The sequence below is a fragment of the Pholcus phalangioides genome, unplaced genomic scaffold (assembly GCF_987345545.1).
Source record: "Pholcus phalangioides strain wild (caught in Gottingen) unplaced genomic scaffold, Ppha-v1.0 ptg000015l_1, whole genome shotgun sequence".
In the NCBI taxonomy this organism is placed as follows: Eukaryota; Metazoa; Arthropoda; class Arachnida; order Araneae; family Pholcidae; genus Pholcus; species Pholcus phalangioides.
This window is the reverse complement of record NW_028301608.1, coordinates 74,044,508-74,057,759: the sequence shown is the minus strand read 5'-3', so window position 1 is coordinate 74,057,759 and position 13,252 is coordinate 74,044,508. Positions and strand designations below refer to the sequence as shown.

Genomic DNA, 13,252 nt, shown 5'->3' with positions numbered 1-13,252 from the left:
AACAGTTTTTCCCCCGTTTGGGGCATTTGCCCTGGGCTGACAAAATTTTAAAGGAGCCTATCGTTCAAGTCGGGTCCCATTTGGTATATATGCAAAATTTGGCCACAATCGATCTAAAATTGTAGATTTGTATAGAGAACATAGACACACAGACAGAAAATCAATTTTATATATATAGATTAAATCTGATAACACTTATAAGCTCATTGAAAGGTTTAATTTTAATGTTCAATCAACAATTTTGGATTTGACTTTTGTAAAATGACATTCATTTTATGTCTTTAGTACCAGATTTTTCTGTCAGATGTCATCTCTGTTACATCATTATTATAAATAATTAAAAAAAAAATTTTCCATCTGTATCAGCATCTAGTGATAGCACATGGAGATATGCTTCAAATTATAATAAAAGTGTTCCCAAATCATTTAAATTTATAATGAAAAAAAAATAATTTTTGCTAATTTGTCCTTGTAATATATATATTCAATTTAAACACTCTTTACCACATTCTCCCCATCATATTTTTTCAGTTATATACGAAAATTAAATAGTACAGATCGTCCAAATCACTGCCAGGCACAGATCCTGGGAGATGTGGCATAAGGGACATTTTAGTATGAATAAAGGCCATTATATGACAATACATTCTGTATTTTATGAGACAACAATTATTTCCTTATAATTATTTTTGTTTCCTGCTCTATAACCCAAGTCTCACTGGATAAACTCCAGATCACTAATGTGAGAGACAAACACAAAATTTATACCAACATCAAATTACCATTCAATTTCAACAAAAAAATTTTAGAAAAAAGTAAAAGAAAGTTAGAATTAGGGAAACATGTTCATGTTGGCAGCACAGTAATTTGAAATATAAATTGATTTCACTATATAAACTGAGATTAATCAAAACAAAATCTCCTGAAACCATAGTTGATGATATAGCGATATGTAGCAGTCTCTAAATCCTGTATGTACTGCAAATGTTTGAATTGTCATGACGAGATGGTATCTATGAACGAAATTTCTAAATCACTGGATGAGAATAGCACTGTACAGTGTGAAGACTGGCAGTGCAAACAAGAAAAAGTGGAAAAGAATGGCAAAATGATAGAAGTTGCAAAAATAACAAAAGAGCAGAGATTGTGGAACCTAACAGACTTGATCAATGTTTTTCAAAAATAAATGAAATTGTTCAAGAAACACATTTTTAACATCCAACACCAATATAGAGCTTACCAAATATGCATTAGAAACATACAAAAACCATGAAGGTGTTCTGTCTTCATGTGGATTTCAGTGAAAATTATAATTGCAAATTATGTGTGTGAAGTGCAAAGTCATCATTTCGGAGGATCAAGAAATCAAGTATGCCTTCATACCTGTGCGCTGTATGTTGCGAAATGTGAGAAGCCAATTTCATTCTGCTCAGTGTCACAGAATTTGGAGCATGGACCTTCATCTATTTGGGCTCATTTGGAACAGATTTTGAAAGTAATGGAAGAATATGAAATAAATGTGGTTCACTTTTTTCTGATGAACCTTGTACTCAGTACAAACAAAAGAAAAATTTTTACTTATTGGACAAATATGTCTCAAAATATTTCAAGTGTTGTATTTGGAATTTTTTTGAAGCAAACCATGGCAAAGGAGCAGTTGGTGGTTTCAGTGCTGTATTGAAAAGGACAGCTGATAGATTGGTTGCATGTGGGAATGACATATCAGATGCCACTTAGTTTTTCACAATTCTCAAAGATGCCACCAATGTAAAATTGTACGAAATCAAAAATGAAGAAATAAAAGGTATAAAAAAAATTATCCTGAATGATATACCTATGCTGAAAGGCACTACGTCAGTCCACCAAATAGTAGCAACTGGCAATAGAGAAGTTTCTTGCTTTTTTGAAAAAATGCTAATTTCTGCGAATGCTACGAAAAGAAAACTTACTCTTACCAAAAGAAATACAAAACTGGAAGTTCCACAACCAATTTCAGAATTTGAATCTCTGGAAAATGACATTCAAGAAAATAGTGAAAACTAACTATGCTATCAACTCCAAAGGAAACGGCAATGAAGAAATGTCAACTCGTCTAACTAAAGCAGGTGTTCATATGCTCTTGAAATTTGAATCTGGTGGTGTATATAAATACAAATACAACGCCACAACAGGCAAATTGCCCAACGAGGTGGCTGACTTAAGAACATCATGGATCCCCGAGCCCCTACCTACTACTGCTACACCACACATGCACCCCCCCCCCCCCGTGGAACCCCCCAACGAATCGGTACATGCGGGAATGTACGTGTAGTGCAACCTGACGTAAAGTTTGTTTCTGTGTAATGCTTGTTATGTGTAGTGCTGTCATCTGCCCCCAGTTTTACTAACTATGAGTGAAGTGTTATGGTTGAATGATTTACCGTTGTAGGACTGTTGCTCTCTGTGGCGAGACTTTTTAACGGGGAGATCGGCTTGCATTTGCGCCTTGAAGTTGGGAACCACAGAAAACCAACTTCAGCCGACCACCACTGTGGGGTTCGAACCCGGATCCTCGCATCACGAGTCCGGCACTATAACCACTCGACCACCACCATCTACATACAGATACGTTGTTGTAGCCCAAAATGACATTGAAGATGATGGGGAGGTCAAAGTTGTGCCTCAAAACTATGAATGATGCTAGGAAGCTGTTCAGAGCTGATAGGCAAAGACATCTCTTACATTCACTTTGACCAGATTTTAAAAATTTTGCCAGAGCCAAAATTCAAACCACAAGGGGGCATGTGTTTTTTGAATTTCCTCATAGCATGGATGTTTTTCAAATGTCATACAGGAGTCTCTGGGAGACCTTTCATATTGTCCATATAATTATTGAAAAAATAAAAATACACTCAAATCAGTTTTTGTGCAGTGGATATGGACCGCATAAAAAAAAAAAAAAAAAACACACAAAACTTCACGAGTAGCTATAAAAAATATTTTTCGCAACACATTTAAAAAGTATTTTATTTATGCGGTGGATAGGGACCGCATAAAAAAAGTCCCACGTAGAAAATAACTCAAAACCTTACGACATAACTAAGAATTGCTTTTTTAAATGAAATCAAGACACGAGGCTTGGCAGCAGGGCCGCAACTAGATGCTTGGTCAGCCGGGGCAACAAAATGCATTTTAGCGCCCCCTCATAATATTGAAGGAGAGATTAAAGAGTGAAATTTGCGCCCCCTCTAGTACAGCGCCCGGAGCACCAGACCCGCCTGCACCCCCCTAGTTGCGGCCCTGCTTGGCAGATACTTGGAATCTCGTCAAACGTTTTGGAATCTGATTTAGAAAATACACATGCGAACATTTTTAAATATTCTATTTACATATGTAATTATTTTACACATACAAAACGTTTTTGTATGTCTCTCATAATGGATTCACCTAATCCAAATTCTTTACCAAGAGCTGTGGATCCTTCACCTTCTGCTATTTGTTTTAAAATCGTAGTCTTAGTTTCTAAGGAAATTGCCTTTCTCTTCGCTTTGTTTTTACCCTCATTCATTTTCAGGGATTATGTCGAAAAATAAAATAAAAATCCCAAAAATTTATATCTAAATGGAAAAAATAATAAACTTACCTTCAATTTGCGCTTTCAAATGATGGCTTATCTTAATGGTCCAGGAATATCAAAGCACTTTGAAGAACGTTAGTTAAATAATGCGATTATATACTTCAATACATATGTAATGTAATTGGCTGACGCAATACTTATGTGATGAAATATCAAAAATCAAAAAACTAAATGGCCGATCAAACTTACTAATTTTTTTTTAAATATTTAATTTATTAGACGCACAATATCAATTACACTGCGGTTTCATTTCCTGTAGTAGCACAAAACCATTCAAATTCAGACATTGGGTTGTGCTTATATCCCACAACCCAATGTCTGAATTTGAATGGTTTTGACTTACTACACTGACCTATATACACTGGTGTAAGAAATTAAGAGAATTTGCAGACCTGGTCGATTATCTATAGAACTACTGTACCGATTTTAATGAAATTTGATATGCACATACATTGATACAATACAAAACAAATAACCATTCAATAATTGTAATACACATGCATGATCCTTCATAACACTCGTTGGAGTCGGAAGGTATGAAACAGCAGTTGCAGAATAAACAAAAAAATGGGTTAATAGGGGTATCGTCCCGTCTTACAGATATACAGGTCTCTTAACGTGATTTCATACTTGAAATAATTCAGTTTATCATTTCCTGTGGCAATCGGTCCCACTCGTTCAGCAACGCTGTTTTCATTCCCTGGATGGTTCCCGGAGGGGGGGGTGGCGAGTTGAAACTGCCCTCCCAAGAGCGTCCCAGACATGCTCTATAGGGTTAAGGTCTGGAGATCTGGCTGGCCAATCCATCCGGCGAATATCCTCACTCTCTAGAAAATCGTCGAGCAGAAGAGCTCTATGTGGCCTCGCGTTATCGTCCATTAAAATGAACTCAGGGCCAACCGCACCCCTGAAAAGGCGAATATAGGGCCCCAAGACCTCATCCCTATACCTCACACCAGTGCCTCTTTCAAAGACATGGAGAGGTGTGCGGCCATCCAACATGATGCTTGCCCAGACCATTAAACCTCCTCCGCCATAATGGTCTATTTCGCGGACATTGGAGGGTAGGTAGCGGGTCCCTGGTTCTCTCCATATGAAAGTACGGCGACAATCTGTGCTTAGGCTGAACCGGGACTCATCAGTGAAGAGAACGGTCGCCCATTGATCCATACTCCAATCTCTATGCTCTCTGCACCATGATAAACAGATTTTCCTGTCCGTAGAAGTGAGCGGGATGCAAACAGCAGGTCTTTTTGCAAACAACCCTCTCTCACGAAGTCTTTTGGAAACAGTCACCCTTGATACACGGGTTCCTGTGGCTGCATACAAGTCACGAGAGAACTGAGAAGCTGTAGCACTCCTGTTACGCCTCGCTATAATTGACAAATGGCGAGCTTCTCTGGCAGTCGTGGCTCTTGGACGACCTTGCCCAGGCTTTCTCTCAATGGATCCGGTATCCTGGAACTGTTTCCATAAGTTACACATGACGCTGGGTGTTAAATTGAACTTTCTACAAATCTGGACTTGAGATTGACCTGCTTCTAGCCTCCCCACGATTCGCCATCTCATTCCATCATCTAAACGTTGGTGGCTACTCATTTTTACTGTTACAATTTGAAATTAACTGATTAGCTGCAAAATAACACCAAGAAATTCACAGAGGTGTGCTAGCATACGAAATGAGTCTTGACTTACACGCGCTTATAAATACTGTTTCTCTACTGGCTCTGCCTACACACAAGTGTACGCTTACATATTTGACATACAAGATTTGCATTTTTTTCCAGAAGCAGTGGTTTTACATTCAGTTCAGTTCTTTTCATGAAATTCGATAAAATATGCAAATTCTCTTAATTTATTTCACCAGTGTATATTGCTCCAAAATAGAATGTTTTAACCCTGCCTCTGACGACAGCCCAGTAACTTTAGATCCTTTCTATCCCTAGGGTCATAGTTTTCACTCTAATAAACATAAAAAAAGTCAATCAATGGTCATATCCTTCACCTCGGCTATCCTCCATCTGTTCTTCTTTGTCAGACTTTTTATGAGAGCAAAAGACTTATTACAGAGATGTCGGTCCCTGGAAAACTTAGGACCCTTTCACACGGAGTGGATGCAGATTCGGAAAAGGTTTTAACAATTGGTATATACTGAGCCGTTCAGAATAGGGAAAATTCGCCCGCATCTTCGAAGTATTCATATGGGTCCAGACGTCGTCCACATGTGTCAAAACCTAAGTGTGGGCTCTGCATTCGCACATACACATTTTGACCATTAGGTTATTCGGAGCTATTCACACAATGCAGATCGAACTTTTCCACATCTTTGGCAACTTTTTAAAGATGATTTTGCACGTAATTTTTTTAATTATTCGCCATAAATACCCTTAAAAACTCCATATGAAGGTCACTGTTTATCAATAGGATGTACCCACATACATCTATCCCTCCATTTCCTTCTGAGATGGAGATGTAGCAACTAACTGCCTTTTGCCCATACTTTATAATTTTAAACAATAAAACTTGTCAGCAACAGCCACTCACAGGACCAATATTATAAGCCGTTCTGTAATTCATTACAAATATTTTTTAATTGACTAAATACTTTAATAACTTAAATTTAATTAAAAAATTTTAATTTTTTTTATTTTTAAATTATTAAAATATTTAAAATATATAAATATTTAAAATTATTTGAAATATTAATTTTTTTCATTTTTGAAATTTTTAATCTTTTAAACTTTAAAAAAATACTTTTATTAAACAACGGTATCCTCGTACGGCGTTCACTCAAGGCCGGATTGACGTTTGGTGCCCCTCGATACCTACATATCTATTTTACACGATATTGAGTCTGTGAACTTAAAAAAAAATTAAAATTTTATATTTCAGAAGTGACTAATCTAAGGATAATTTCACTTTAAAAGGTTTATGAAGGTTATTTTATAAAATTTGAAAAAAGCAACCAAAAAATGTAACTGTTGCATTCGAGCAAATGCAACTGATCAACTTATTGGTTGCCTATGGGCACTGAATCAGATTTTTAAGTTATTTATAACATAGTCCTTCCAAAGAATATTCTTCTAAAGGGAATATTCTTAACTCATTTATAGAGATTATTTATTATAATGAATGTCATTACAAATATTCTTGAATATTCTTTCAATGAAAGAATATTCTCAAGAATGTTGCATCCCTATCAGGGTTGACAGGTTTTTCACTCGTGACAGTTTTTGACAGTATAAATTGTGGTTTAAACTGTCATGCCAAAAAACTCAAATACTGCTTATTTACTTATTCCATAAAATTTATTTGGGGGGAAGACTCAAACAACATCAGCCCTCGGGTTCCGGGGTCTATGCTTATCATCAATGTAATGCATAGATGAACGGTAAAATTGAAATAAATATCAAGATCTTATGTCAAAAGCAACCGATTTAAAGTGTATTTTTTTTCCAGCCATGTAAATTTCACAGAATGGTTGCAAAGTTGTCAATTGTATCAAATACCGCATCACCCGGCATGAAAACCAGTATTTTCCAGCATGCCGCAAGTCACAGAATCTGGAAATTTCTCGAATTTCTTTACCATTGAATTGGCTAAATGTACACCATGATCCTTGTCAAATCCCACTTTTACCGGCATGCTGGAAAAAACACTAGAACCCCCCCCCCCCCCCATTTGACAAGCTGGTGTCCCTAGAATTTTACAACATGACAGCTAATGTGGGAAAAATGCAGTAATAAAAATAAGATTTACACCAGTGATTCCCAAATTGAGATCAACCCATAGAGGTATAGTAATTTTTTTGTGGGATACAAATTGTGTTGAATGAGAGTATAATCAATGCCACCTATACAGAAAGAGGTGTTTGTGATTTTCTATTGGTGGACAAAGGTGGTTTATGCTTTGCTTGGCCTCCTAGACATATCCCACGATTTAAGTATATACTAGAGCCACTGAGAGAATAATTTGTAGTTACATTTATTTACATACTAGCTGTAATACCCGGCACTGCCCGGGTTTTCTTCAATAAGGCTTTTTTGGATCACGTGATATCTTCCTCTTTCTTTGAGGGACATGCAAACCGTGTATAAGTTAAACCAATATGGCGACTTCCTGCGCGAACCATGAAATAAACAAATATAAATGTAAAGAAACGTAGAAATAAATATTTTTTTTCATTTTTTTTAAAGGGTCGCTAGGAATTTCGATTTCCCCCCCCCCCCCCGAACTTCAAGTTATCTATTTCTGCCTGTTTCTGCTTCAAAAAATGTTTAATTAAAGCTGTGGAATTTCTTCGATGTACTTTACGGGCAGAAAATTAATTTTAAAACATCCTAAACGATATGAATTTATGCAGTTGAATATTAAAAGACAATATGGAGACATTAATTTTCATGCTTGAGAAGATATAAATAAAAACTTGAAATCAATGTTATTGCATGGATATTCAACTCAAAAGTAGGTCTGGCTAATTACTTTATATTTATTTTTCTGGACTTCGTATCTCTAAGCGAACTGAATCAATGTTTCAAAAATCAAGAATTCAATACAATTTTTAAAATTATTGATGTGACAGAACACCCCACCAAATTTCAGCATTTCTACAGAAAAATCGGCAATTTTAAATAGATTTCTATGAGGATCACCCTCTTCCTGACCCTCAAAGTGATGATTATGACGTCTATTCAAAAAGCCTCATTACTGAGAGTATTGAAAATGTGGCAAACCATTATAAAGGCATAAACTATTATATATATACACATATGCTTACAGGATTAAAGAAGGGACAAACCGTTGTAAAGGCATATACACGTCTGAAACACATTGCTAGGGAACCATGGTAACCAAAGTAAATGTTCGGAAAGTGATTGTTGAGGCCCAAAAACCATTGTTGCCCAACAGTTTTTTACCCATTTGGGGCACTTGCCCTGCTCTGACAAAATTTTAAAGTAGCCTATCGTTCAAGTCGGGTCCCATTTGGTATATATGCAAAATTTGGCCACAATCGATCTAAAATTGTAGATTTGTATAGAGAACATACACACACACACCGACAGAAAATCAATTTTATATATATAGATATACCTAAACCAGAGCATTTGACATGCTCTCGTTTTACAGTCAATAACTGTCTCTTCTGCCCCGTGGCTTCTTCACCCGATCCGATTATTATACATCATTTCATTTCCGACACATCCCCATTCTATGTTTATTTTTTTCTTAAAAATGACTAGTTGTGTCAGTCAGTAGATAGTGCTGGGGCTTCCGCACCACACGACCTTATTGTGTTGCTCCGATGGGGACGGATGTTTGCCCTCTTGACTGTCCAGTTGGCCTTCTCGGCGCTGTGTCGTCATCCCAGACTGTCGGACCAGTGGGTGGGAGCTCTACAACTCCTGAATTTGGTTCTGAAACCAGCTCGGCATTCCGTCTTGTTCAGGTGGAACTGATTTCTTCTCACAGATCCGATTGGCGTCTTGATGATGAATGATCTCAGGGTATCTGCCCTGCGCTCTATTTCACCCCATGTCCATGTCCACCACCCACAGTGTCTCCTACATTCAGCTGTTCTCGAGTGCAGACGCTGGCGATTATTTTAATTTTTCCTCTGCTTCTCAAGCATTGCCTTCCCTCTTAAGCGATTTTCGTCGGGTTGGTAAGTTTTCAGCAGATGAGGGTAAATCGGAACTGTTGTTCTAAGGCAAAGCTGCATTAAGAGTAAGCGTAAACAGTCCTATCGTTAAACTGGTAGCCAAACGGCATCAGCGCCCTCTCTGTTTAGATGGGTATCTGCTGGCCTGTGATTGGCTGCTAGCATCGGGTAGGAAAGTCATTTCCCATAATGCATTTCCCCATCACGGCGCCATTTTGTTTACTTACTCATGTGAAGACTCTCTGTTAGGTTGGTTAGCTATTGCTCGTGGTTATTTTGGCAAATTGTTCATCTTTAAAATTATAAAAACGGGCCTTCTGAGGGCCAACTAAAATTATATTTATTGAATAAGTCCGCGTGCATTTGATGGGTGTAAAATGAACACGAAGACGGGTGTTCACAAGTATAGATTTAGCTGTTGAAGTGTCAATAACATTGTTATTGTTACTGAGTGATTTATATTTTTATGCACAAGTAAGTCTCCTATAAAGAAGTAAAAAATATCCGCTTTAGTGGGAATTAAGATTTTTAGGTTCCGTAGCAATAGACTGAAAAATAAATCAAAGTTGAAATCGGAATCACGCGATCAAGGGAAGGGGGAAGAGAAGCGTGGGAGCCACGTGATCAATCGGCAAGTTTGACCCATCAAACTTCAGATGGTGCTGCCATCAATTCTGCAGCCTTTCTTTAACATTGAGTGGGTACGCTTAACTTACAAGCGGCTTTGTTCTAAGGCGACACCCCCATCAGTAGTTGAGCTGGACTATAGCCATTCTCCAATGTCGTGTTCCTGAATTGTAACAGTGCTAGGTATGGATGGTTTGAGGCACCAGTCTCTTTATAGGCATGGGTTCAGATCCCACCACTGCCACCATGCTCATGCTTTGCCTCCTAAACATTTATGATTTAAGTATACACTAGAGCCAACGAGAATAATTCATAGTCACATTTATTTACATAGATACCCATAGGTGTACAGAATTTTCTCGGGTGGGGGTGGTTACGTTTTTTTCCTGCAAAATGACACTATAATCTCTGCTGGGGGGAGGGGAGTCTAGAACCCCAAACCCTCCCTTTGTGTATGGCAATGTAGATACCTAAACCAGAGTGTTCAACAACTATATCTCTTTGGCCCCATGGCTTTTTAACCCGATCCAATTACATCATCACTTCATTTCACTTCTGACACAGTTTTGCCACCCAAGTTTGTCAAGATCAAGCAAGAGGCCATGAAGGTACAGAGTTTGAGCATGCAGTGGCTTTGTGGGAAAAACAATCATGCCGTAATTTGATGCTCCTGGACGAGTCACATTCAAGAAGCACAAAACAATAAATGCATTCAGTGTGAATGCAAAGCAAATATGAAAAGCATGTTGCGTTTTAAAATAATTTGGTCAAATGCAGAAGGGTATGCATAAAGGGACATTTAACCCCAAAATGAAATGACTTTTATTTAATCCTTAACTGGCGTGGTGGGGGTCATTTTGATTCCACACATTCATCTTGCCGCTCCTTGAGAAAGAATTGCATCTGGATCATCTTGTTTTCAGTACCTTTCAAGCTAGTTGTTTACACGTTTGACAAATTTATGATGGTATTCTACTTTATCCTCCCTCTATGTCATTGATCAAAGTTTCGGTGGGGTCAAAATGACTCCACATCACCACTAGCGTAAGTCCTTTTGGTCTGACGGCCAGGGTGTTCAGATAAAAATGCCGTATCGGAAGAGCACCAGTTTTCTTGATAACTGTTTCAAATTACCCATAAAACACCAGACATCTTACGTGAGTATGAGGATATTGTTGTTAGAGATCTGTGTGATCAACATGTCATAGTGTTGTTTACAAGTAGTATGTTTCCAACTTCGAATATTACTAATTTTGGTGCTTGTGAAAATACAGTAAATTTTTTATTTGTAAATTTTGTTTTCTAAGTACATTTCAATCATGTCAGTTCATTTTTTTAATCATGAAAACTGCATTCAAAAATTGTAGTATATAATTTGAAAAAAATTTCAAAACTCCTTTTTTTGTATCCCTCCATTTTTTTTTTGGAATGTGTGAATTAATACAATCGAACCCGTTATAACAAACTCCAAGATACCAGAGAAATCACTTCCTTACAATGAAATTTCGTTATAAAGGAATTCCAGGTTTTTGTATTGTTCTTAAGTGAACTTATCTGAAGGATTAGAAAAGTGTTCATTAAAAGATTTTTGCTGTAATGGTATTCTTTAAAACGGGATTCGACTGTAAAAGAAAATTTTAGGGAAAATAATTAAAGAAATTTGAAAAATTTAGTTAATTAATTGACAGATGAATGTAGTAATGTAAAAAAAATCGGTTGTTTTATAAAAATTTCTTTTGATTTTTAAAATGCATAAATACTTGTTGGAGTGAAAATGACACCACCACGACGCCAATTAAAATAACTATGATTATTCTAATAATTATGTTGTATTCTAAATTAAAGTTAAATATTTTAATTTAAAACGCTTTTCGAAAGTTAGTAACTCAACATTTCCGAGGAAAAGATTCCTTGCGCCCATCTGCTACACAAAAAAGGGTCTACGCCCCTGGTCAAGTAAATGAAAGTGAGCGCATTCAATACTGACCCAATGGGTACAAGTGTGACGACCGATTTGTTTCATTCCACACAAGGGAGAGAAAGAAAGAGTAAAGCAAAGGATGTGGTTTGTTTACCTCAAAGAAACAGTTGATCCATTTGAAAAATTCGTAGCAGTTGACGGTTCAAAAATGTGCGGTTGTCGATCAGAAGAAAAACCGGCTCATTCACTTTTTACGACCACAGACAGAGAAAGAATGATGACAAACTGCACTGGGCATCAGTCAAGGTTTCTAGAATACATCAGTGATGGTAACCTTGGATGGTAACCCCGCCAATCAAAATTTCCCTCAAAAATTTCCCTTTTGGCTAAATTTTTCCCACACACTCCTGAAAATTTGCTGCCACTGGGGAAAATAAGTAGTCAAGTATTTTTACATTAGAAAAGTATTGCACTGCATTTATATTTATTTTTTATATTTCAAAAAGTTCTTTTGTTTGATAAACTCTCAAAATTTCCCATAGATGCTAAGAAATTTCCCAAATGAACAGTTTTCGGCCAATTTTTCCCACGAATATGGGAAATTTCCCACGAGTTACCATCACTGCTGGGCAAGGTTTCTAGAATATATAAGGTTAGGTATTAGCAAGCGCGCGCTTCAGAATTAAGACGCCTTCATGTATGGAATTATTATTACGGTGTATTAAGGAGTTCTATCATCACCACTTTGAGATAGAAGGCCTTCGCACTCTGCTTGTGACGTCAAGTAAGTAGTCCATTTTCCCTCAGAATATTCAGGGGAAAAAAATTCCCTGCTCGTGCCAGTTTCAACGTTGCGAGAAAAAGAAATGATCTGGCTCAGAATTGGCGATTTCTATGCCCCCCATCCAATCACTATGCGGTATTTGTGAGTCAATCAGGTACATTCTACGCCAAAATAGGAAGAAACGAAATAGGATGCTGTGTTTCAAAACGTGACAAACTTGCGAGGTAGTCTGAATGACGTTTATGGCAAACACTGTAGAGGCCTTCTATCTCTAGGTGGTGATGCGCGACGTCACACAGTGGTCAATATAGCGAATTTAGGAGGAAAAAAATGTTTTCTCGAAAACTAATGAATATTTTTGAAAAATCCTTTTTGCTTCACATCAAAAATAGGCATCCGCACAGGCTGAGAAGTATAATTGAATAATAATAACGTTTGGTAATTTTAAAACTACTTTGACATGATTACTACGTTTTCTACATTTTTGCAATTCTTTCCATTTCAGTGAAATAATTACTTATTTCTAATTAATCTTTCCAGCTTTTACTGATGTTTTCTACTTTTCTGATTGACTGTCTTCAAAATAATAATGCATCACTCATATTTATTACGAATAATATTTAAAAAATAATAGTAATACCGAAA

The 13,252-nt window shown here is 36.9% G+C and overlaps 1 protein-coding gene across 5 annotated transcripts in view; it reads right to left on the bottom strand.

The window, feature by feature from the left end:
* LOC149076666 (peroxisomal acyl-coenzyme A oxidase 3-like) overlaps positions 1 to 12,175 on the bottom strand; it is a 390,438-nt gene extending 378,263 nt beyond the window's left edge. For 4 of the 5 annotated variants that reach the window (XR_016194088.1, XR_016194089.1, XM_089244296.1 and 1 more), the window contains exon 1: positions 11,978 to 12,175. The gene's annotated coding sequence lies outside the window, so the exon portion shown is untranslated. The remainder of the gene's footprint in view (positions 1 to 11,977) is intronic. The other variant, XM_089244298.1, reaches the window with a different exon arrangement.
* Positions 12,176 to 13,252: the final 1,077 nt, after the last annotated feature.